The sequence below is a fragment of the Emydura macquarii genome, unplaced genomic scaffold, assembly GCF_026122565.2.
Source record: "Emydura macquarii macquarii isolate MOO-44397 ecotype Brisbane River unplaced genomic scaffold, CSIRO-AGI_Emac_v2 contig_1551, whole genome shotgun sequence".
Taxonomy (NCBI): Eukaryota; Metazoa; Chordata; order Testudines; family Chelidae; genus Emydura; species Emydura macquarii.
Genome location: NW_027131688.1, coordinates 11,986,366 through 12,012,832, shown reverse-complemented (window position 1 = coordinate 12,012,832; position 26,467 = coordinate 11,986,366).

The window sequence follows — 26,467 nt, the reverse complement described above, 5'->3', positions numbered from 1 at the left end:
GACAAGGGCATTGGTTATAATGTGGCAACAATAATATAGGACATTATCCATGTAACCAAAGCACTGTATGCACTGTACCCACACGGCCACATCTAGGATAAAGCTATAATTTCAGAGCAGTTTCAGACAAGCTTTGAATGTACTTTAGTGTTACTTAGGAGCCAGGAAGGAGGCCCAGTACATCAACCTACGTGTTTATTTGGCCCCTATTATCAGGGTATCTTAACAACTTTTCCATGTCACCATCTGACCTTCCTGCTCCCTTTATTGATATTTTCATCATTTGGAGAAAAAAATACAAGCATTTGCTCTAGTTTCCTCTTCAAATGCTGAGTTGAGTTATTTCACTAAACCAGTTCCAGAAATGGATAATGACTGGGTTTGCTAGGCTCCTCCACAGTTCCTCTGCGTGAGTCATAGCAAATTTCTAGGAACATATATAACAAGTGAATATAGTTCCAGGGCCAGTCTCACTTATCTACTCCCATTATGGCAAAATTGCTTTTATTTTCTAACATCTTTCTTTTAAAAAAAAAAAAAAATCTTAGAAAACTCTTTTCTAGCAGACTGATCTGCCATATGGCCTGATCCAGCACGCTGATCCTCAGAGATAGCCCCCAGATAGACACAAGTGTTTACTCATCATGACCAAGGTCTTAGCTATGAAGTGTAGAGCATCGTATACGCAGTGGGTGGCTCAAAGGGATGCTGGCTTTAGAAATGGCTAGAATGGTTTTCAAAATGGAGGCGAGGATTTTTTCCTCCAACACAAAAAGGAAATGGAACAATGAACAAGAAACTGACCTAACACTTTCAGTGAAATGTGGACATGTTGCTAGCATAAGCTGAACTTCCAGGGCCTGAACTCTGCTGATTTTTTTTAACAGATTCATTCTCTCTGCATCTAGCTGCCATGGAAGACAATTGGGCCTCTTTTCTTTATTGTCAGGCACGTTGGATCAGGCCATGTGCTATGATGACAACATCCGTGGGAGTTCTGTTCTGGGTGGTGGGCATCTCCTGGCCCTAGGTGGGGTGCAGATCTTTGCAATCTGTATCCCCCACCTTTGATCGCAGTTGGCAATTTTGTGTGATAACCACACAGTTCCGAACTATGAAAGGGAATGCACGTTTCTGGTGCAGCTTATTCCGTAGCCTCTATTGATCTTAAACAAAAAAAATTACACAGAATTAGGTTAAAAAAATACAGCTCACTTAGGACATGGCTTGAATTAAACTGGTGTCCCAGAGCTAAAAGTCCAGTACTATTATCTGCCAAGAATCAGCTCTGCCCAGTAATCAGCTCGTGATTGCTGTTGGCAGTTGTGTTTTGTGACGGTCACCTAGTCCAAATAAATACCACCAAGGAGGCTCTTAGGAGAATACTGTGAGGAACGATCCTGGACTAATACAAAGGGAAGGACTAGATGCCCTAAGAGATGTTTTCTATGCAGAGTTTCCAAGTCTATGCATTGAATTAATTAACATTTTTATATACAGTCTCATGAATGGACTTGGGTTACTTATTTTACGACTTCAGCTCACATTCATTTTTAGTTTTATGGGACGGTGACTTTGGTGACTATGAAAATAAAGGACTGAAAGCAATGACTAGGGTCTTGTACATGATGTGCAGGCAGCACACAAGCATCCCAGTGCAGCAAAATCCTGCCCTGCAGGTCCAATGCAGGATATCTTCTCAGCAGAGACTCTCAGTAGTGATTTATGCCTTCATTTAGTGATGTGGACAGACTTACGCTTGACTCTAGAACAACACTGCCCCATTCACTTTTGCTCTTCAAGTCTCCAGCTGGCAAAATCTGGTGCATTAATACACTGCGTCATCTCATTTAATCTGATGTAGACACATATATTTTTAAAAGAACATCTATCCTGGGTTCGAAATACCCTGACAGCTTTTAATACAATAAAGATATAACTCCAGCAGGTGACCTAGCCTGCAGAACATTAAAACACAGCTAAGCTAGCCAACTATGTTGAAATGCCTCACTTTCCACCTCATAAAACCCATCCAAAGCAGACCACCACGAAACCTAAACAAAGAGAGAGTTTTTGCAGAGTGCCTGGAAGGTCCACAAATACAGGCCGGGGAGTGAATTGCAAGCATACCGGCCTAATACATCTCACTTCTGACCTGCAACAACCCTTCTATTCTACAGATGCTTTTCAACGAGCATAGACTCCAGCATGTGCCAAGCACGGCGGCATCATTTGGGATTGTTATGATGTGAACAAATGTTTACTATAAATATGAGACTTAAATACCAGGCTTTGATTGTGACTTAGATCAGTATTAGCCCCATAGGGCCCAGTTTGGCCTAAGTTATACTGGTGTAAATCTCAAGTAACGCCACTGGTTTCAGTAAGAGAAGAATCTCACCCACACTATGCTGGCGAGGCATGTTAAATTCAACCTTACCCCAAAATAGTATAATGCTATTGTAATCAGAAAACAGGAGTTAATGCTTCCAGTTCATTTTCCATATGTTCTAGTTTGGGGCGTACCATCTTGCAAGGTAAGGAAAACATTACATGCTGATATGGGCTTTGGTTATAAAACTCTAGAACATACCAAGTAGCCTGCTTTAATCTTACCATTGAAGGGAACCTGTGTCAGCTGCAAGGAACTCGGAAATTACTCTGAGCCAAGGATGGTAATGCAGGAAACGCCTGTAACTGTTCAACCCTGCAGTCAGAAACCTGGAATATTGTCTATTTAAAGATCAATAATGTAGAGGATTGCCACAGACTTAAGACCTTTCCAAAAAGGGAGACCACTGGATCCTTGTAGGAAAAAAAAAGAGCAACTCCATCAGCAAGTTCTCTTTCATTTAAGCCTGTTTTGCTTTATTTTTTTGCACTCAACTTCTGTTTTTGTTCCACTAGCTCTTTTCAGCTTGCAGTTGCAAACATCCCAAACCAAAAGTCCCACAAACAGAGTCCACATCATCTTTACATGCTCACCACACTGAAACTTCCTTTCTGCTGAACCTGAAATCTAGGCAGGTCGTTTTTCAAAAGAAGATGTCCCGTCATGATCTGGTATTAGTAACCCTCCATAGACACAGCGAATCTTTCAATCACAGCTAAGTTTCTGCTGAGTTTTGGCTTGGAGGATTTATAGGAGACTTTTTACATTTTGGTCCACTTCAGCACATCTATATAGATACTTGATACAGTACTTCTGTAGGAGTTAGCTTGGGGCCATTCCACTTCTGTAGGCTGTTCCAGGCCTTTTAAGACAGCTTGTAAATTTCATTTTCAGTACATAGCACCTCCAGTCACATTTCCTTTTGTTCTGGTTCTAATATCCGCCACCGCAGTAAAGTTAAGTGCGATTGAGACATTCACATTGAACTACGTTGTAGTCCACAGGCATTTTGTCATTGACTTAATAGCAGCAGGCTCCAGCCCACCATTAAGGCGGTCTATTCCTATGGGTGACTCACGATTGAACTACTGAGATTTTTGTGTTATCCAAGTGTAAATGAGTGGCCTCCTCCCAGGTGCCCCCTTGTGGCCGCAGGGCAGCCCCGTGAGGGGCCCCTCACCTCAGTTTCCCTCTTGAGTTCACAGGCAGTCCAACAGAAGCCCGTCCATCACAAGTCCGTCACAGTTTATAAACCAAAACATAGTGCAAACATCCCAAACCGAAAGTCACACAACATAGTCCACATCAATGCTGTGCACATAATCTTTGAAAACTCTGCTACGTTCTCACCATCCTGGTGTCTTCTGCCAGACCTGAACTCTTCATTGGTCATCCTCTGTCACTCCATCCCAGCCCTTCCTTCTGGGGCACAACCCCGTTCTTCCCAGCAGAAACTCTCACAGCCCCTCTGCTGAGGTCCTCTCCTGGTCCTCCTGGGCCCAGCTCTCTGTCAAGGAGACCCCAGCAGATAAATCCCTCAGCTGCTCCCTCCCTTCAGCCCTGTGGCCCTTCGCTCTGGCTCTAGGACACCACCCTTGTTGCTGTCCTGCTTTCAGCCCTCTCCCAGGAACCACTCTTCCTGACTGAACCAGTCAGCTCTGACCCTCTTGACTCACTCGCAGGCCTTTTGGGGCTTCCCAGATGCCACCCTGCCAATTGTTGTACAACTGTTACACCAAGTTATACAATTCCTTCTTTATACTTTATACCAATAGAAATTGCTATCCCAGATCAGACGAGCCATCCATCTAGCCAAGTATCCTACCTCCAACATAGTTCAGTACCAGCTACTTCAGAGGAAAGTGCCAAAAAACCCTGCAGAGAACAATTAAAGAATAATCTGCCTTTGAAGGAAATTTCTTCCTGTAATGGAGTTGTTGGATTATGTCCTAAAAGCATGAGGCTCAATATCCCATATATACACCTATCAAATGTGAGTTTGGATATCTCGTGGTTTAAAAAAATCCTACTAGCTTATGACCTCAGTGATATCATGTGGCAATGGCTTCCACAGGTGAATTATCTCCCCAGGGAGCACCTTGTGCAAGGATGTTTTAAAATGGAATACTGATACAATAGTGTGCACAAAGCCAAAGATGAAGATGTGCTCTTGGAATGGAAGGTGATGAAGTTTGTGATGGTCCTTAGCTCCTGATGGAATTCATTCCACAGTCTTGGACTGCCCCAGAGAAAGCTCTGTCTCCTGGGCAGGTAATCTTGACTCTCCTGGTGGCAGCACTGTTGACTGGAACCCTTATTCTGGAGCTTCAGGAGACATTAGATAACCTGAGCCCAAGGCATTGAATGCCTTCAAGAGAAGGACAAAAACCTTGAATGTGATATAGTATTTTCTGGGAAACCAATGTAGAAAGCAGAGGACAGGGCTGGTGTGCTCATGGTAACCCGTGTTGCTGAGGAGATTCAGGGCAGGGTTCTGTGTTAGTTGGAGTTTCCTCAGGGCTTCATGCCATCAACATTACTGTAGTCCAAGTGGGAGGTGAGGAAGGCTTGAGTTACTGAGGCCGGGTCATTCTTCGCCAGGGTGGGATGGAGTCGTCTAGCAAGTTACAGAGGTAACAGAATGCGTTACATGCAGACGCTGCTAGGAGCTTATAAGTGTGGAACTCAGGAGCACTGTGTGAAGAACCATTTCCTTTTATCGGGTTTTATATTGTTGCTTTTCAGTTTCATTGAATGGCCCCTTGGTCCTATATTAAGAGAAAGTAAATCAGACTCTTTATCTTGCGTAGCTCTATCATAGCCCTGTCCATGTTAAACAGTCCCGTAGCTCTTCATGTGGAAGGCTTCTATGTCTCTAAACATTTTGTGGCACAATGTCCCACGTGACAGACTGATTCTTATAATGCACCTGGATATTTCCAGTGCTGTTTTTATCCCATTCCACACAGATCCTAAGCACAACTTTTACTAAGCACAACTGAGTACTGGGCCTTCCCTTTGCAGTTACTTGAAAACATCCCATTAACTACAGCTTTCCACTGAGGTTTCATTTATGGGGGTGTCCTTCATTGGGATGGAGGAGGATAAAATCCACCACCCCTCCAACATGGAGGCAGGCTGTATGGCTTCAGGCCTGCCCTTTGACAGCCACTAGCCAGCCTATGGGCTGGAATAGAGATCACTGCCCAAGGCACCCTTAACCAGGAGACCCCAGCCGCTGGATCTGCGTGAGCACAGCACCTGTGGCCTCCACCCCAGCCCACCTCCCCAGGACAGAGATGCAAAGGCTGTTTGCCTCCATGAAGGGTCAACATAGAGCTGCCACGATTCAGAGTCCCTTCTGCATGCCCTCTGCAAAGGAGTGAGCTTCAGCCGAAATGAGAAGGCAGAGACAGATGTGGCAGAGGCATTGAGAGTCAGTGAGAATCTCTGCACATCCACGGTAGATTTTGGAGTGGAATCCAAATAGGAGACAGACTGACTTTACATTCCATCCAGTCCCACATTTCTGATATTTTTCCTAATAATCCTCTCCTGAAATTAAATAAAAGGCCTTGGAATATGTTATCCAGAGCTCAATGCCTTCAATTTCTTTAGGGATTGTTTTAGCTGTTTTTTCCTTGCTTACGCGCTGTTATGCAGCCATCTCACTCTGAAGCCTGAATTCAGAACAAGGGGTGTACGCCAAACATACAGCCACCAACTACAGAGAGTCAGAAGCCCCTTTGATTTCCTGTTCAGTGTCTTTTTATCTGCCTTTTATTGTAATGGCAACTACCATAATAAATTCTCTCTCCTCTCCTTTGGATTTCATGTGGTTCCAGAAGAGGGCTGTTATCATTCAGCATTGAGATGGCACGTGAAATAAAAAGATGAAGTGGTTTCCCTGGCAACAGTAACCATGTATAAATTATCAGGAGTCCCTCTGTATCCTGCGCTGTGCTTGCCAGTGCACATACCTTTGCATGGATTATAAATCATGGCAATGAGGAATTCATCGTATAATGAATGCCCTCTGCTAGCCAGCATACGTTCAATCTACTCAGCTTCCACTGAATATTTTTAGATACAGCAGAACCCCAATTTTAACCAAAGCCAGATTAAGCCATACCTACAATAAACCTGGGCCGAGGGGCCTAATTCCTAGAATTGTGTGATGAGGGCAGAATCTCTCTTTTTTTTTTTTTTTAAATGAAAACTAAGTAGCTTTCTAGCCCATATGATTGCATAGAAAAGCTTGAACACGTGACCTGTGTGTAAGCAATGCAGCCGCGTCTGCCTGAGTCTGCAGACATAATAAAACCAGCTCAATGAGTGTCTCCCTCCGGGACAGTGCTGTGCACACTAGCGCTTACACTGGCAAAGCTTGTGTCACTCAGGAGGATGTTGTTTTTTTTCACACCCCTGAGCGACAAAAGGTGCCCCGACATAAGTGCTTGTGTAGACAAAGCCTTATTTGCTAAGTGCACAATGTCCCAACCTCTCCCCTCATTGCCTAGCCCTGCTCCAACACTCACACCCCGGTCTTTGCTGCCTTATGCCCCGTCCCCCTCAAGATGGCACCATGTAGTCCCCCTCTCCTTATTCAACATGGGGGAACAGAAAGGCCTCAGTCCCCCAGGGGAGGGTCACTTCTGGGTTGCTCAGAGAAGTACTAGCTCCACACACACCACATAGGTGCCACTAGCCCATACGCAGAAGCTCACCTCCCCACAGCCAAGGAGGGCATGGCCAGCAGGAGAGGGAAAAGAGCTGGGAGCCCAGCAGCTCATGTGCCTCATGCTTGTTAAATCTATATTTTGTGCCACCTTTGACCTTGGCCTTCAAGTTCTTAAAGATGACAAAAGGGCATGTTCCCCTGAGGCGGGAAGGGATTTATACATTCCGTGAAGCTGGAAGACATTCGAACATTTGTATTTTGAGTCGTTGACGTTAGCTGATTTCCAGAACATTGCCCATTCCAGCAGCTGGGCACTGGCCACTTTACAGGGCTGCATGAGGGAGAAAAATGTCCCTGGGAGGCCCTGGTTAAAGTCATGCAATAATAGACCAAACAATAGTGTTTGTGTGTTGCTCCATCAGGAGACCCTGGTTAGTGGGCATGACACTTAAGTAAAAGGAGGAAGGATAGCCCAGCGGTTCGGGCACTAGTCTAGGCCTTAAGTATAACCAGGTTCAATTCCTCACTGTGCCACAGACTCCCTATGTGATCTCAGGCAAAAGCCTGGGGCCTAGATCCTCCATAGTATTGAGGTGCCTAACTCCCACTGTTTCAATAGGCGTTTGGTGCCTACATACCTTTGAGAGTCTGGGCCTCTGTTCCCCACCTGTAAAATGGGCGTAATAGCACCTCCATTCCTCACAGGAGTGCTGTAAGGATAAATACGTTAGAGACTGTGAGTCTCCGACACCGTGGTAATGGGAGCCCACATAAGTACAGAGAAGGGCCAGAATGTGCACCAAAGTCAACATACAGGATCGAGCCTGGAGGGTCAGGGTTTCAAAAGAGCTCAATAGACGCTAGGCACTGAGTCACAAGGGGAGCGGAGCCCTCCTAGAAACCTGCCCCCACATGTCTCATTAAGAAACATACCATGGAGAATGCTTTCTGGTAAATCCATGTAACAAATGACCACTCGTTTCTATTTTTGTCAGCTTGCTGTCAAAAATTGCTTCACCAACTAGCATTCCCGCAGACCCCAAATAGGTCTTGGCAAGCCAAATGTCCTTGATGCTGTATGAAGCCAATACCATGCATACGATGGGGGGAGAGGGAGCGGGGTGGCATCTCTTGGCTTATCAGCTGAAATTGACCACATGGGATTACCAAATGTACCATTTGTATATGGGATAGGAGTTGCTCAGGGCAGGGCTGAGGGGAGACGGTGCTAGCATCTTGTAAGAAAAGTGCTGAGAAATAATCACACAGTCCTGCGAAGAGGCTAAGTCCTCTAGTGCGTGTTTGTTTAGCTAGAGCTTATTGTTCTGGCAGCCAAGAAAAAGGGGCGAGGGGATTTTCTCTGCATTTGCTGGGTGGGGGGAGAATTTAGGGAGTATTTTGAAAAGGAAAAGAAGTTGGGGGTGGTGGGTCTTGATTTTATTTTTCTTTCATTTTGGACAGATACCTCCGCTCCCGCTCATCCTCCCCCTCTCCCCCAGCAGATGGAGAAAGAGCCAGGGATGTTGGGAGGGAATCATCCCAGCCCTTCTTGCAAAGAGAGAGAGGGAGCAGGCCAGGCCCTGAGCTCTCAGAGCCCCCAACACTTCCCACAAAAATGCCAGTCAGCTTTTCAGAACCTGAAATAATTATCCCCAAAATGACAGATTGGAGCAGGGCAAAAGATTGCCTCATCCAAGCGGAGGGAGGTGGGGGGACCAGGCCCTCGGGCGCTGGCCTGCGGGGGGGAGGGTGTCAGGCCATCCCTTCACGACACGCAGGGGGTGGGCGGCGCAGGAGGCTTGGAGAGATGCCCCTCAGAGCCTCCTGCGCCTCCCCACCCCCCGCCTGCTGCGCATCATGAAGGGCCAGCCCGGTGCACCCCCCACCCAGGCCAGGGGGTGAAGGCGCCCCGCCCAAGCCGGCGCCAGGCTGGAGCCAGAGAGGCGGGCACCGCGCGGCACATAAGTGCAGGAGGGGGTGGCTCCATCCGGCCTCCGCTTCCACAGTGAGCTGCAGAAATTCCCCGGGGTGCAGGAGGAGGTAACTGGCGTGCCCCCCTCCTGCAGGTATAGACCCCCATTCCCCAAGGCAGCTGTGGGGGCGGCACCCTCTGGTGGGAGCCAGGGATCCCTCCTGCTCTGCGTGGGGGGGGCGGGGGGGGAGGCGGAGGGTGTGAAGCCTCGTGGGGGTGGTGCAAATGCAGGCTTGGCCATAGGCGGCGAGTTATATGGGCCCGTGGTGCCCGGGCTCTCTCAACATTGAGGATGGTGGGCCCAGCTCCACCAATATTTCTGTGGTGATGGGGGGCGGGCGTGGAGGTGTCGAGCACAGCGGCGCCCAGGGCGGCCCAGCTGTTCTGCCTCCTATCCTCCCCCCGACACACTCAGCGATGGCCCCAAGCAGCGCCGGGCGATGGCTGCTCCCCACTCCCAGCCCCGCCCCTTCCCCCACGTGACGTGGGCCCAGAGCCCTGGCCAGGGCACCACCAAACATTATACAACCCTGGTGCCCATGGGTTTGGCCCCCGGGCACCGGAGACCCAGGGCACGCCCCGGGCATTCAGCAGCACTGCCACAGCATGTGGGAGGGAGGAAGAAGAGGGGGGAAAAGGTGAGCTATGAGGAGGCAAGACATGATTCTTCATTGCACTTGCCCTCTGATGTCCTGCATCCAGCCCACCCTAGGCATGGTAAAGCTACGGGCATGTGACACACGCCACAGATGACTCTCAGGAGAAGCACACAGACCCAGCCGATGCACGCGTGTCTGGTTTTACATTCAGCCACTAGCCAGCTGCAGCGTTCAGCATGCAAAGGGCCGGGAGCTGTCACACAGAGAGGGCGAGTCCATTAATCCTACTCCACAGGCAAAAGGCTTGACCCACGGCTTCCTTGTCCCAGCCTGACGCTGACTCGCGGTCTGCGTCTCCCTTCACGACTAGGTGAGAGATGGTTTTTGGCAAAAACCCACCCACACACACATACAGACAGCATCTACGCAGAACAAGCACACATCCCTTAGACCTTGGTCTTTTACCAGTGTGCAGCAGAAAGGCGATCTGGCGAAGGAGGCTGAATGAGCGAGCCCCTTGTGCTGCGCAAAGGGAATCGGTTTTCATGCCTTGTCAGTCGCCTGATTTTCAGATCATAGGCAGTAAAGACAGCAATAGCAGAAGCAGCCAGAATATGGTCCCTAAAACCCAGGTTTGGCTGGTTTGCACAAGCATGTGCAGTTTACCACAGCTATAGCTATGGCCTCCGCTATGCCTGAGAGTGTTTTCTTGTAACTAGCCAAATTTAAGGTGGCTGTGTGGCTCAGTGGTTAGAGCAGCGTGCGGGGAGTATTTTTGGGTCTAATCCCTGCAGAAGAACTGCAAGGGGTGTTACCTTGGCTTCACAAAAAAGCCATTGTACTTCTTTGGGCCACAATTAAACCCAGATGGAGAAAGGAGGCCCATGCTGAAAAACATGCTGCATCAGATCTGAGCTTTCCAGAGTAAACATATGCAGCCTCCTAAGTGGGAAGCGGGGCAGTGAGCTCGGTGAGCTACTGCACTGGGTACACTCAGATGGGGGACAATTTGCACCGATAAGGATAAAAGGGAACGTTGCAATATAGCGAAAGGAATCCCAACCCAAGCAGAGGCTGTTGCCTTTAAGATCATGTCCTATGTGATAGACTTGGGCCATCTTGATGCAGTATTCCAGCTGCACAAGACCTAAAATCTATTCTGCAGAGCTTTGCTCTCCCAAAATCCCAGCTTGCAGAAGTCAGGAGAGTCGCTTCAGGGAACGATGGGAGAAGTGTTACAGGGGCACCGACTTTGTCCAGCTGCCACTCAGCATGGCTTCACCACACCGCTCTTCTGCTTCATAGCATCCTCTTCCTCTTCCTCCTCCCTTCCCCCCACGGGTATAATTCCCCCTTCCTGGTTACCCTCCCCTCACTCCAGTTCCCACCCGCTCTACCTGCCCCCAGCACAAACCCCACCACAGATCCCACCCGCTCCTCCTCACCTCTGGTGACATTTGCCCCATCCTTGGCCCTCCCCCCCGAGTCTCTCCTGCCACCATCCTTACCCTCATTCCCATCCCCCTCTTTCCCCACTCCTTCTCCGGCTGTCTCGGGCACGCCCACCCCATCTCTAAAACAGCACAGCCATCCACAAGGGTTCCCTCCAGCCCCTGGCTCTCACAGAGAGCCTGCTCCCCGTTGGCTGATGCTGCCTCTCCCTTCTGGAGGCCTCTCCCCTCACATTTCCCAGCCTGGATCAGATCATGAAGGGGGTGTTGAGCTTCTCCTCTTTTATCCCTGCCATTTCCAGCCCACCCGCCTCCCCCTTCCCGCTCTTTGTCCTCTTCTGAACAGCATCTCCTGGGTTCTCCTCTCTTCTCCCCCTGTATGGGGCTGCCATCTGCTGGCCGCCCAGTTCCTCCCCCTCAGCCTTCCTCTCTGAGCTCTAGTCCTGGCGTTCTCCCTTCCTCTCCTCGCAACAGGCCAGCCTCGGGGACTGGGCAGCAGTGTGGCCATCCTGGGCACCAACATTTGGGGGTGACAAATCACAGTTTATTCTGGGGGGGAGGTTGCACAACAGTTTTGCTTGATTTTTATGTTTGTGCCTTTCGGGGCAAAGAGCAGGGGGCAGAAGTGTTCTCCCCTGCCCAGCAAAATACCTAACATCACAATCTCCCACACGCATCCTGAGTGACTGCAGCTCCCACGTTGATGGCCCTTCTGACCTCCTAGCTGCACATTCCCTGGCCCTCACCTCTTCTTTCGACCTCAAGCCCAGGTTCAACTTTCCCACTCACTTGACTGGGTCTTCACAAAGCACTGCTCTCTTTGATCTCTCGGTGAGTTCCCCCTCCCCAGCCAGCATCTGGTCTCTCCTTCGACATCGCCGAGCACTCCCCCACACCCTGCCCCTTGGCCTTGCCGTGACCTCCAGTCCATCGGCGTTGATGGCATCTCATCTGCTCTCAGCCCTCTCCTCCCTTTCTTCCATTGATCCGCTTGTTGAGTCTCTCCATGCTTCACTCTCCTCCACCCTGGATTCTTCCACCCCCCGCCCTCCCATCCCATGACCCTGCCAACTCCCAGCCCGGGCTCACCCCACATCCAATTCCTCCACTCCTGCTTGTGCACTACAGAGCATCTCTGCAGGAAATCCTGGGACCAGGCTGGCTTCCTCCATTGCGCATTCATCCTCTCGGCCTTCAGTTCCACCATTTTCCTCACTAAACGGCTCTACCTCTCCAACTCAGCCGAGTCCCGTCCTTCTGCAATCCCAGCTGCCTTCTCGCCATCTTTGACTCCCTTGGCTCGCCTCCCTTCCCACTCCCACAACTGTCTTCTCCCCCCCCAGCCCCGCCTCCCTCAGCTGCCTCACAATGTCTAATGTGTTTCTTCTCATAACACCCCTCTGAGTTAGGGCAATGCTATTAGTGCCACTGGACAGGTGGAAATTGAGGCACAGAGACTTCCCTGATGTCTTACAGGAAGTCTATGATGGAGCAGAGACTTGAACCCAGATCTTCTAAAGCCTAAAGTAGTGCCCTAACCACTAGACCACCCTACCTCATCCTAGCATTATTAGTAGCTACTGGAAATTGACATTCTTCATATCATAGGCTTCATCGAACTTTTACCCAAGTCTCATGCTGCCTTTTTAGCCTCTTTCCTGATTAGCTTAATTGATTTTTTGCTATTTTCTGCTCTGAGCAGTCATAAATCAAAGTGTCAGACCCTCCGATACAAATGCCAGGAACAGGGGACATTGTTATTATTTATGTTCCAGCAGTGTCTAGAAACCCCACCCATGATCAGAGCCCCATTGCACTGTACAAACATCTCCCCCAGCCCTCCACCAGCCTGCTCCACAGCGCCACCCTACAGAGCAGGGTAAATCTCTGGGGAAGTGGTTGGCAGTGGTAGTAAAATGAAATATGGTTCCCATGTGCCTAATGCAAGTATCTTAATTCCTGGGATAAGTGCCACTAATCTCTGATTGCCAATATCCTAACTCCTGTGCTATCAGCAGAGCATATTTTTCTACCTCGGAGCAAGTGGATGCAGCTGAAATAATGATCCTGACACAGGAGCAAGCAGGGCATGGCCCCACTCAGGAAAACATGGGGAGAGAAGAGGCGGGGAAAAATCAAACCAAGCTCAAACAAACGTACTTTCAGCCCAATTCTATACGCCATGCACAGCTGCGAATGGAAGAGACAAGCTCTTCCACCGGAAGGAACCAAGGCCTGGCAGCTGCTAGGATGTCCCGGGCTGCATAGTTCACATGTAACCCCTTCCAACAGGCTGCTCCAAATCACCACCATCAAGACATCATTTAAAAAAATCAGCAACCACAGCAGAGGACTGAAAGGCATTTTCCAGGGATAAAGAAAGGCTTTGATGAGCACGTGTGGCTAAGATGAATGAGAGTGTCCCCCTAAATTTGACCATGGTGCTGCTGCCTATGGCTGATTTAGACAAGGAAATGAGCAGTAATAAACCAAAAGATGCTCCAACAATAAAATGGCCTGATTTTCACTTGCAGGCCGTGAAATGATCATAGCGCCTGGGAGTTCAGGTGGGGAGCAGCCTATTTAGCATAATCACCTTTCAGGAAGGTCTCCCAAGGACACTCTCAGCATGCTGCATCTGCACACACATTTTTATTTGTATTCGCTGATTGACTTTGGATCCATCCTGCAGCAGGAATTTTTAATTGTATCATGCTTGCTGCAGCAACCTGCAATTTAATTTCTACACTCCTGTCTCTTGCCATGCTAGGGCTCAGATAAAGGAAGGCTTTCTCTCTTATATAATATGCACGCCTCAGAGTGCTCCCAAGGTTAGGATCAGAGCAAGCTAAAGATTATCAAGGGCCTACTTTAGCACATTTATGCTTTGAGAATCAGAAATTGCTTTTGATTTGCTAGAATAACTATTACAGAGTGATGTGAGAAGCTCGTGGAGCTGTTGTTTATGAAATATTCTACCTGCGGTTTTCTACAAAGCCAGGCAATCTCATAGAGATTCCAGGAATGAGAATTAGTTGCAGTATTGAAATACTGGCTCGGATCCATTACATCTTACACGGTCACGTTTGAGATAGATGTATTTGCCATAACCACCAGAAGTAATAAAAAAAAAAAAAAAAAAAAAAAAAAGAGATGGCTGAACAGTAGCTACATTAAACGGAGATACGTTAACATGCCCCTTCTCGTTCCTTGCAAACACGTATGCTCAAAATATTCAACTACCATCAGATTGAAAGTTTAGGAATTGTTTGTTAACTTATGCGTGGTTGCTGCTGAGCAGACAGCGGGCCAACAGGGGGTCTAGCTGTAAAGAACTATGCTGAAGGAACGTCTTTCCTCGCTGTTCATCTCCTACTGCTGCTACCCCTCATTAGCCCCCTGCTTCTTAGAACATCCGATCTCTCCAGCAGTAGAGTGACAACTGGGTGGACGCCCAATGCCCAGCTCAGTCATCAGGGCATTGTTTCAATGGGTGGGTTTTATCCTAGCTGTGCCCCCAGAACCCCCATTTTTACAGAGGAACTGGAAGTCTGTGGCGAAACAGGAAATCAAACTTGGGCCTCCTATGCCCCAGGCCAGCACCCCAGCCACCAGGCCGTACATCCTCTCATGGCTGGGTGTAATACGCTTATAAAATGTATTACAGGGGCTCCTCTCTGGCAGGTTCACAGGAAGTTGCCTGGAAGCTAATGGGCTTAGTCTTTTCACTCGAGCAGGTGAGGCTCATGTGTTCACTTGTATAGGCCGCAGGGTTCAAATCCAACTTTCTCCCTGAGCGAGGTCAGTTATGGGTACAAGAACTGAAACGGCGCTTTCTTCTATAGGCCCACTGAGCATCCCAAAGAAGGAAATAATTTGTTACTGTTGTGATGACCAGAGACCTGAGCTGAGATTTATTTTTAAGCGAAACTAGAGTAGTTTGTCTACCAGTGCTGAGACTCAAGACTTTAGGTTCAGTTCCTGGCACTGTCACAGACTTCCTGTGTGTCCTTGGGCAACTCACCTAATCTCTGTGTCCTTCATTTTCCCATCTGTCATATGGGATTAATTTTATATCTTTTCTCCCATACTTTGTCTTGTCTATTAAGACTGACACAATAGAGTCCTAATCTGGTGTGTGTTTTCTATGCACAATTGTAATACTAAGAATTAATAGCAATAGTGTTTATATCTGATAAACGGTTGTCTGCTGCCTTAATTACAGAAGGCCCGTGCTATGTTAAATCAGGAAGTTACAAAACAGAGCCTTGAACAATCAAAGCCATATGGTCATCTTCACTCTTGAGAAAATTCACTGTTGGTTTAAGTGGGTGAGTGAAAATGCCCCGTCATAGACACCAGCAGGTTTTGAACCTAGAGCCTTCATCAATAAAGTATCGCCCTCCAACCCTTGAGCCAAAGGAGCAATTTTCCTAGTGAGTAGCAGTAGTAGGCTGTTATCATCTACTGGCTCAGCCTCTAGAGGAGGACATGGCATACATTTCACCGTGTGACACAGGTGCCACCCCAAGGAAGTCACAGACATTCTGCCCGCTTATGTTAGCAATGATTTTGACCTAAGTCTTTTACAGTCTTTAGGCATCAAGTTAAAAAAAAAAAAAAAAAAAAAAAAAATCTAGAACCAATATTATTCACAGTCAGTGCTGTTTCTTTCACTAGTCATTGCTGGTTCAGGCAACACCACGCCACACCGCCGCACATAAAAATTCAATACATCCAGTATTTCAAGACACATTGAATGGAAAATAAAATCCTTGCCAAAGCCTCCTCGCTTGGCTGTAGTCTCTTTCTAAGGGTATGTCTTCACTGACGGTGGCAAATTCACTGCCGTCAGATCGATCTATCCGGATTGACTGAGCGGGCAGTGAAGACCTGCTCAATCGATCCGGAAGTCGACATGTTAAAACCACCCCCAAGTAGCGTAGTGCTGTCTCGATGGGAACACATTTCCCGTCTGCACAGCGAAGACGCCACGTAGAAGAGGAGTTACAAAGTCGATGGGAGTTACGCAAGCTATTCTGTGTCGCTTGTGTAACTCCCGTCGACTGCAGCTGAATTTCAAGGTCAGTGGAGACCAGGCCTAAGTCCATTGAAGAGGACGTGCTGAGCCCTTGAGCCAATGGTACTGAGAGATAGGGCTTGCCTACACTTGCCTTGCCAATCTGTTCCGTGAAATTTAACAATGAAGAGTGTACGTGAGCTACACTAGGACACTGCAGGCTAAATTATGAGTATTCATGATTGTGCAAGGACTGTGTGTGCGCATGTGTTTTCACTCGTCACATCTCAATTAAGGTCTTGTTCAGTGAAACTGACATGGGGGGGTTTAAACAGATTTTCTATTAATACTCAGGTCAATTAATAGGCTAAGTGGAGAGCTGGGCCCTGTGAGTATTTGGAGCTAAACAGCAATGGTAAAAACCATCAGCAGAGTGTCACTTTTTTGATGGACATATACTTTGCTCTATGACACATTTGGAATCCATATATTGTAGCCCTCACACTATAAGAAATATTGGTTTGCTCGTGTCAGGCCCATACTAATTCTATTATCCAGTTACTATATTACCAACATACAAAGAGTTGTGGGTTATTTCCATATAACAGAGATACAGTCAAAAGAACAAGAATCATGAGTAAAGTTGACAGAGGACAGGATAGCTTTGAAACATTTTTGTGCTGGGACTATTTCTTCCCACACACCAATCACTCTCTGATATCCCATGAAATCTCCCTGCTCTGAGCCCAAGCTTGCAGCATCAGAAAACAACAGTACATTCCCCTGTAGAATAGGCCAAAAATCTGTAATCTACATGGATAAAAACAACCGATTTGGCAGCTCTGCATTGTTCCCGGGACGCTGTAATGATGTTTGACCTTCTAGAGACAAGCACAGCTTTCACTCTCTGCTTCCAAAAAAAAGCCCACTCTAATTCTAGAAAGCATGAGGAGCAATTCGTGCTCTGGACAAAGCATTGTCAACAGAAGAAAAGAGCAGGACACACTTTTCCCTGCAGAGGAGTGTAAGTGGGGTGAATAAAAAACAACACTTTTTCACTAAGACTATTACCAGCTGTTGGTACTTCCGGGAACTGACATTTCGGGCAACACTATGGATGTTCCTTAGACGGGTCTCATGTGGGTCGATAAAGAGGAAATGAAAGGTTACACTTTCATCCCACATGAAATAGACCAGATGGGCCCCAGCATGTCCAGAAAATAGATTAGAGCGGTCTTTGCATTACATCTGAAACTTTGATCTTGTAGTCGTGCTCTATACAGATTTATAGGAGGGAGATACCCGCAATCAGGGTGCTCATTTATGAAGAAGAGACGTTAATGATGAGCTAAGATGTGGCACAAATGATGCTGATGATAAATCCATTACCTGCAGCTAGGACAGACACGGATGGCCACTGCTAAAACAAACAAACTGTGGAGGAGAGCTGACGGGCTTGTTTTGATTATGCTTGGGATAAGTCTCAGTGCCCTTTGATCCCATGATGTTTTTGGAGCCTATGTTACTGTCTAGCAGCAGGGTATATTTTTCTATCCCAAGAAGCAAGTGGATGCAGCTGCTTATGGTTGATTTATAGCAGGAAGCGACTGCTAGAAAACCAAAGCTTCTCTTGCAGTAAACTTGTTGTATTTTCACTTCCACGGTAGGTGAAATAATTAGGGTTCTGGCAATTTCAGGTGGGAAGACCAGAAAAGCATTTTGTATTTAACATAAATCACCTTCCCAGATGAGCCACAAAGGATGCTCTCAGCAGGCCATGGCTGTAAGTTTTTATTCACAGGAGACGATGGCATTTTGATTCCATCTCACGCCAGGGATTTTAAATTCTAATCGTTGGGTTTGCTGCAGTGATGTGAGTTCACTTCTAGACTTCAGTTTCCTGTGTTTGTCTTGCCTTTGTTTGGAAAAGTGGAGGCTTCCTTGCAGACCAGACATTTTCACGGTATCGGGATCAGAAGGAGACTGGGAGGGTGCATGTGTGTCTGCGTGAATCCTGCCTGACATTAGACTGAGAGCTGTCTGGGGCAGGGACAGTCTTTTTCTGCTGGTCTAGAGCACGTAGCAAAATGGGGACCCAGTTCTTGACTAGACCCTACCATAACATGAGTGAATAAAGAAAGAAATAGATGAAAGGGGTCTGGCTTAGCACATTTATACTTTAGGAGTGGTTATTGCTTTTAATTATCTATAACTTTTGTTCCAGTTTTAGAGGCTAATGAAGCAATCATGCATTACTATACAATCTGGGACAATGTTATACCCCTGGACAGTCTATATAGACAGATGATCTCTGTGCTTCTAACAGTCACATCAGTAGAAAATTCAGCTCTTTTCCCATCACATTTTACCCAGTTTTACACGTGCAACGGCTGTCTTTGCCATCAGCATAATTGGAAACATGGTGAAAGGGAAGGAGTGAATTAATCATTAGCTGCTAGTAAATACATGTCATCATCTGAATAATTGCATGGAAGTTTCTGTGCTCAAGCTAGCGGTAAAAATCAAATGAAAAACGTGTGAAAACTCAGCTCTTTGACGCTTGCCTGGCTTATCCGACATGGTATTATAGGCACACAAACACACACACGCTCTAGGTCTGTTAGTATAAACATAAAAGGCCAGAATTCTCAGCTGGTGTAAGTCAGCTTAAAATGTTTGAAAACCAAGGAACAGTCATTTTAAAAACAACTCCCAAAGCCACTTCCTCCCCCCTAAAAAAAGATGAAAATCCGGCGAGGGTTTTCAACCCCTTTTCCCATTATGTAAATAACCGCCTTCTATTATGTCAACATGCTCTGAAGCCCCTTTCAGCACAGATGAAAGGCTCATGAACAGAAATTTCCTTCTCTTCCCAGATGCAGACAAGATGCCTAGAGACAAGATGGTGTTTGTGCCCCGCAGCAGTGCTGGTTCAGAGCTGCCGTTCCCGGGAAGCAGGTCGGACCGACACACAAACCAGCAGCGAAGAGCAGCCCAGCCCACTGCAGTGGTGTGTCCTGGCCATTTCATACTGGATAGAGCAGAGAGAGAGTGAAAAATCAGAGAGGAGAAAGAAACACTGCACAGAACGCCTTTGAATCCTGTGATCACATACGGGACGCCTGTCACCAACCACTAAGCCCTTTCTAGCACATCTGCATCCTCCTCCATGCTCCGTGGGGAGAGTTTGCCACTCACTAAGTCTGCTGTTCCTCAGCTGAGTGGCAGGAGGGACAGTACTTATCTCTATTAACCTCTGACCTGGCACCGTTCACATCTGCAAAGCATCCCCCATCAACATGATAGCAGAGAGGCAGGTATTCTTTTCTCTTTTGTCTGCTCTGAGACATGCGCCCCTGGGCCACCAGGCGCAGCTGAATCCTTGGGAAAAATCTCCATTCTGCTGGGAGTTTCTGCCAACTGATTTTTCTAGACAGAGTGTAGACCTGTCATTCAGAGCTGGGCCCTGGGGGAAAGTGGAAGATGATGCTTCAAGCTTCTGCTGCTTGGAGAAACAATACATTGCCATGTTGTGATGAATAAAAACCGCTGCCCGGTTGTAACCGGCACATCTACACCAATGTGATCTGAGGCTTTACCAGCCAAAGAGACGAGATCAACGCCCAGATTTACAGGAGTGGGTGGGTGAAGTTTTGTGGCCTGCGTCGTGCAGGAGGTCAGACTAGACGATCATAATGGTCCCTTCTGACCTCAGAGTCTATGAGTCTATCCACGAGGGTATTCCACTGACAGAAGTGAGGAACCCAAATACCTTTGATGATCTAGGCCTTTGACATTTTTAAACACTATTTGTTTTAATTAGAGGTAAACACAGAACCACTGACAATCCACGATATTTTGTTATATCAGGAGAGCGGTGTACAAAACAAACAGGCACATGCCAACCCACCCACCCAAAAAGCAGCAGAACTAGTGTGATTCCACCATTGGCAGGGTAGGAAAGCCAAGGCCAGCCTGTGTAGCAGGTTCTGTACCCAGGCACAGTTCGGTGCTGAACTCCTATAAGGCTCCATCCGGGACAATGCAGAGGAAGGTGTGGGGCAACAGCCAGTGGATCAGTAACTACATGGATCTACCAGCTAACCCTGTCTTTATGTAGAGGATCTGACAGCCGTAGCAGCTGCAGAGCTCCTCCAGTGGTATTGCAATGGAGGTGGAGGAGGGATTCTGTATTCTAGCCACATGTAGAAACACACTTTGCAAAACCTATTTACTTGGGTGGGCCAGAAGGTCGACTTTAATTGCATACAGCAAAGTTTACAGTAAGTACAGAGAACATTAGTATGCTCTCTTTTTCCTCCAGTAGTTTAGTGGCTTGACCTAATAGAGGCAGTAATCCTGTCCACTTCTCTTATTTTTGTGAACCGCATTCTTTTAAGCGGATATTTGGTTTCCGGGAGGCGGGGGTTGCTACCATAGGAATAACATATATGTATTGGCTGCAGATACAAAGATTCAGAACAAGTATTTGTCTTTAATTTCAGCACACCAGAACAGTTCCCCTTCCACCAAACCAATAGTGATTTGGGAACTCTATCCCTGGGCTATGTCTTTCATCAATTTTCTAACATGAGACCAGAGGTTTTTCAATGTGGAACTTTTCCAGAAGAATGAAAACGGTTCCCTGCAACATTTGGTTCTGAATTTTGTTGTGCAAGAGTAGCCTGTGAAAACTTCTAATTTTTATTTTCCACTGGGACTCACTCCAGGAGAGGTTGTGGCTAGCATTATATCTTTCCTCTAGAGAGATTTGTTGGTTCGGTTCCTTCCCCTAACCCATCCTCACATTGCCAATATTGCCCTGCAGAGCATACAATATAACTATCTGTGCTTTCATGATTTTAAACGGAGATTGGATTAACTTATTTCTTATACATAGTATTCCATGAGTGGATGCATTTAATTATAACTCTCACAGCCTTATGACCTTGCAAACAAAATTGTATCTGCAAGAAAATACAGGAGTCCTGTTTCTCTACCTCCAGATTTTCTGGTACCAAGGAAATTACAAGGTAATCAGATCGCTTGCAAAAAAAAAAAAAATCAATTTGTTCTATGCTGGTACACATCAGTCTACAGAAATACATGGTAATATTGACAACATGAAGCTGGGGTGGGGAAAGGAAATGAATAGTAAATTACTAGGTGACTGGACAAGTACAGTGCTAACAACTAAGGAATTCATAATCAAGAGAAGTTACTTAGCGGTAGCTATAGACCTTTGAGGGCATTGCCATTACACATTCATTGCCCTGCTAAGCTTTGAGAACCTTCTAGAAAACAGCACCAAGCAACTCCATGCAGCCTCAGACATTTGGACCCAAGTCTATCAGGGGTCCTGCAATCCCCAACCACCACAATTTCTTCTGCTGCAGCCCACAGTCCTTCAGCACAAACTCGGAGGAAGAGGGGAAGGAGTAAATAGGCAGATGCAATGTAGCCCAAATCATTTTACATGAGGACAAAAGCACGGAGACAGCTTATTTGCTTGCCTAGAGAGAACCTCTTCCATTCCAGGGAGTAACATTGTGGGGTGGATAATTTCCTGAGCTGCAGCCAGATATTTTGCAAGCTCGCAGAACATACTAGATCAGAAGTCATCTTCATCACCCCTGTTTTACAAACGGAGGCACAAGGAGGTGGGGGTCACACATGAGAGGAGGTTTGTGGGACCCAGGAGAGGAGGGGTTTGTGGAACCCAGATCTGATTTGCAAACCACATCATCATCTTTCCTCCCCAGCCATCTTTTCAGGGAGCCTCTGATTAATTTAACACACAGGTTTGGCCTACACCTGAAAGGCCTAGCAACAACTATGTCAGGCAGGGGTGTGAAAAATCCACACCTCCTGAGCAACATAGCTATGCTGACATAACCTCCACTGTAGACACAGCGATGTGGTGGGAGAGAGCTTCTGTCAACATAGCTAATGTCATTCAGGGAGGTGATGTTCCTACATTCCTTCTGTCAGCGTAGGCTGCGTCTACACTACAAGTCTATGCCAGCGTAGCTATGCCGGTATAGTCTCCATAGAGCAAAAATATCCTGTGCTACAACCTTGGAAGACAACGCCCCATGCCGTGTTTCCCCAGAAAGTGTGCTGCTTTTAGGCGGGATTACCAGTGAGGAATGTCAAGGAATCACATAGTCCTAAATTTCCACATCTACCTTTAAGGGAAGCAGCAAGCTCTACTCTGCCTCCCCACATCACCAGCGTAAAGGGGGAAACGGCATTTCCAGCCATGTCACAGGGAGATTTTGCCTCTGGTGGCTCAAGGTTAGCGGTGAATCGCGGAGAGATGTTTGCTCATGACATTTCAGCCCCCTCGCGGCTCTCTGCAGGAAGCCCCAGGGAACTGGCTTAAAAATACATATCTGCAAAATGCAGGGGTGCCTCGCCTCTGCTGAGACAGAACTCGCCCACGCCTGTGGTGCTCTATGTGTGGGTCATTAGGAAGGACTCCGTATCATTTCTAACGAACCAACCCAGAGATGAAGTGGCAAGAGGAGAGGGGGACACAGGCCCTCACAACTCTACCAAGTCCTAGCCCAAGTCCTAGCAGTGATGGCACGTTCCACCACTGGGCCAGCGGAGCTCCAGCCACAACTCGCTGACCGGCTGCAGGCCACAACGCCCCTGGGATCCTTCCTACCGCCCTCCTTACAGTACCTCAGGGTCGCTATCACTCTCCCCAGGGTAAAATGCAAGGGACAGCCCCAGCCGGCTCAGCGTCACAGGCGTCAGGTGGCTCCAGGCAGCTCTGGCAGCTCCTCAGCAATGCAACAGTCAGGCTTGAGCCCCAGCACCAGAAGAGAGACATCTTTCTCAGCCAGCAGCTCTCCCTCAACTGAGCTGCCTTTTGTACTTCCCGTCCCACCCACCCGCTTCTGGTGGGAGGGGCGATACTGGCCTGGCTCCGCCCCCTTGGGTAAAAAGGCTCGTTCCTCCCCCTCCGCGAGTCAGAGGGAGGCCACACCACCTCACTACGGGAACCCACAGCTCTTATTGACGTCTGGAAATCAGGCTCATAATCTCTGCTTCAATTTGTGACCTGTAAAATGGGGGTGATAACATTTCCCTACTTTGCAGGGGCGTTATGGGGTGGTCAGGTACTAGAGTGATGCGCCCCACAGAAAAGCTCATAAAGAATTAATGCTTTGTACAGACAAGCCCCCTGCACTAGAAAAAAAGGGATGTGTGTTTAGATCATTGCAATGCTACCATCCTGAGTCTGCAGACAGCAGCTGCCATGTCTCTGCTGCTGCTCAGAGCTTTGCCAAGTGAAAGCTGACCAGAGTCCTATCTGTGTTCACTGCTGCTGTCCAGACCCCCATGGGTAGCAGTGAAACAGACTGTCAGTTTCACTCTACGTCTTTTTGGGAGACACAGGAGCAGCATGAGACACAGGCACTGGAACTGTTCACCAGGGAAGAGGGTTGAATACTTGGGCTGAAGGTGGAGCTGGGTGGGAAACTGAGGACAGAGGAGGAGTCGAGGGTAGAGATGGAACTGGCCTGGGAGCAGAGAGGAATGAGGGCAGAGCTGGGCTGGGGCCAGAGCAGGGCTAGAAACCTGGTGCTCCCTCCCATCCCCACCACTTTCCCCCGGGGGAGGCTGGCCCTGGTCCCACCATGCTTCCCCCCAAATGTTCCTCTGTACCCCCCTGGAGAGCATGCCCCACAGTTTGGGGACCACTGCTTACATGAATAACTTTTTGTCACTCCCCTCTCCCCCCCCACACAATAAAACAGAGAAATATTTAAAAGAGGTTTTTGTTTGGATAAGAACAGTGTTATCAAGGAAGCAGAATGCCTCGCAGGAAGTATTAACTGCATATTTGTTTAGATAAGCAGAAAGAAGGGATTATGAAACATCAGAGGCGGAATACATGTTTAGTCCAACTCATATTTGTTCCAGTCTGCCACCCAAAGAAGCTCTCTTGTAAACATGGTGTGGGGATGAGGGAAAAGAACCTGAGATGTAAACAAGAAACTGGACCAATATTTTTCAGACATTTCCCAGGAGCATCAGCAGTGCCCCGTGGAGCTGTACGACTGTCGTAACGCCACCCATGGAAAAGCAGGCTCCTGAAAGCTGCATTTTCCTTGCAGGATGGATCCAAAACCCACTGGAATCCAGGGAAAGACCGCACAGGGCTTTGGATTGGGCCCTTTAGAAACAGAGACAAAGGAGCAAATGTCAGGCTTTAATCGAGGAGTCAGATCCGTCACCAGAACCTGGACCCCGTCTTGACAATTTGGAGACAAAAAAACCCACAAATTAAGTGACCATCACCTAACCTCGCCACTCTTGCTGATTGTAAAGTCGAACTTTTGACCTTTACGCCTCATATATCACTACTTGGCAGAAGCTTGTGGCTCACAACTGGCTAAAATGTGCCATGGTTGTCAGCCTGTACAAGAGGCAGCTTTCATGTGCTGAGTGAGCCCTCCCACCCCCTGAGCTGGTACAACAGTACAGAGAGACAAAGTGGGGGAGATGAATGGAAATGTCCCCTGAAATCTGTGTTAATGACTTATGCTAAACAATCTGTTCCACCTTGTATTTAGCTGTGACACTCGGAGTACATTTCCCAGACCTGAAGAGCGCTGTGTAATCTCAAAGGCTCAGCTCTCTCACCGCGCTGTAGGGTGACCAGAGACCAAGTGTGAAAAATCGGGGATGGGGTGGAGGGGGGGGGGGGGTAATAGGCACCTATATAAGACAAAGCCCCAAATATCGGGACTGTCCCTATAAAATCAGGACTTCTGGTCACCCTACCAAGCTGTGGGTTTTGAAACCAACAGCTGGGAGATGGTTTCCCAGGGCATGTACTGAACTGCCTTGCCCAGTGGAAGTACCGGTGCACATTTTTTGGCAAGTTTCTCCCCCGGTAGAGACATGGATGGCTGGTGTCTATAAAAGCGCATGGCCATGGTGCTGTTACAGGCGGCAGAGGTGAGGTCAAACAACAGGAAGGATCCGTCAACACCGCAGCTGGAGTGTGCTTCCAAGCACGGGTAGACTAGACAGACACACGCTAGCTCTGTTCAATCTAGTGTGCTAAAAATAGCAGCGTAACCAGAGGTAGCACGGGCGGCCACTCAGACTAGCTGTCCAAATATGTACCCAGGGCGTCCAGAAAGGTTTGCACGCAGCTGGCTAGTCCAAGCTGCCACCACAGCCCCACTGCCGTTTTTACGGCACTAGCTCAGGTGTGTCTGATCTGCCTGCACTGGGAAGCACACTCCCAGATGCAGGGCTGAGATGTGAATTTAAGGCCCAATCCTGCCTATATTTTCTACCAGGCATTGTGTTGCAGGCCTCAGTGGAGCTACTCTCAGTCACAAGCACTGCACCAGGTAGCAAATATAAAGAGTTTGATAGAAGCAGTCAGGGACCTGAAGTTAAGTACGTGCATAAGCCTTGGCACAATCGGAGACTTAGACTGTAAAGTCTTCAGAGCAGATACGGGAGGTGAAATCCTGGGCTCAGAGAAGTGAATGGCAGAGCATCCACTGGGCCTGGGTATCACACATGGTCTTTCACTAGTCTGTTCAGCACCAGGCCTATTTATGGTGCTGAATTCACAAGATGCTAAGTGCTCCTTGCCTGTCTTGCCTTTTAACCTTACTTTCTAAGCAGCAGCAGGATCCTCACTAATAAACTGTCTAACTAATATGCCCACAGAAGTGATGACACATGTTATCTGCCGGAATTTTTAACACAGTCTTTGGTCTTTTTTGTAGAAGCTGCTGGAAATTCCATTAAGGTTTTTAAACCGGTTTCAGGCAGAACACACCAAAGCTCTTTAGTGAATTTCCCTTCCTCGCTTCTCCAGAGATCTTCCTGCTTCTTCCTCAGCAGGGGAAAGGAAAGGGACCGAGAGCCAGGATTCCTCAGGCCTTCAGGCCCAAAGGAAGGAGACTGCACTCCGACCATTTTGCAGACCGTCTGGTGACTCCCAAGCACATCCCTACCTTGGGGAGAGAGGGCAACTGCTGAGACTTCTCTGGCGACTGCAGCTGTCAGGCGCAAGTTCTTGCAAGATTTCTGCCAAATATAACCAGTTCCGTGGGGAAAGACACCGCCCAAAGTGACGTTGTCAGTGAAGGGCGTGGAGAGCTACACTGTCTGTAATGTGGATTTTCCAAGGTGTCCATTTACAGTAGCTCCAGTTAGTGCAATGGGGGCAGTGGATGTGACAGAGGTATTCATCTGCTGAAATGCTGACCCTGGTCATGTGATTGATTCCAGGAAGATCAGCCTCTTTCCAGCACTGCGTGTGTCATACCCTTATCACAGTCAGAACCAGTTCCAATCATGTCTAA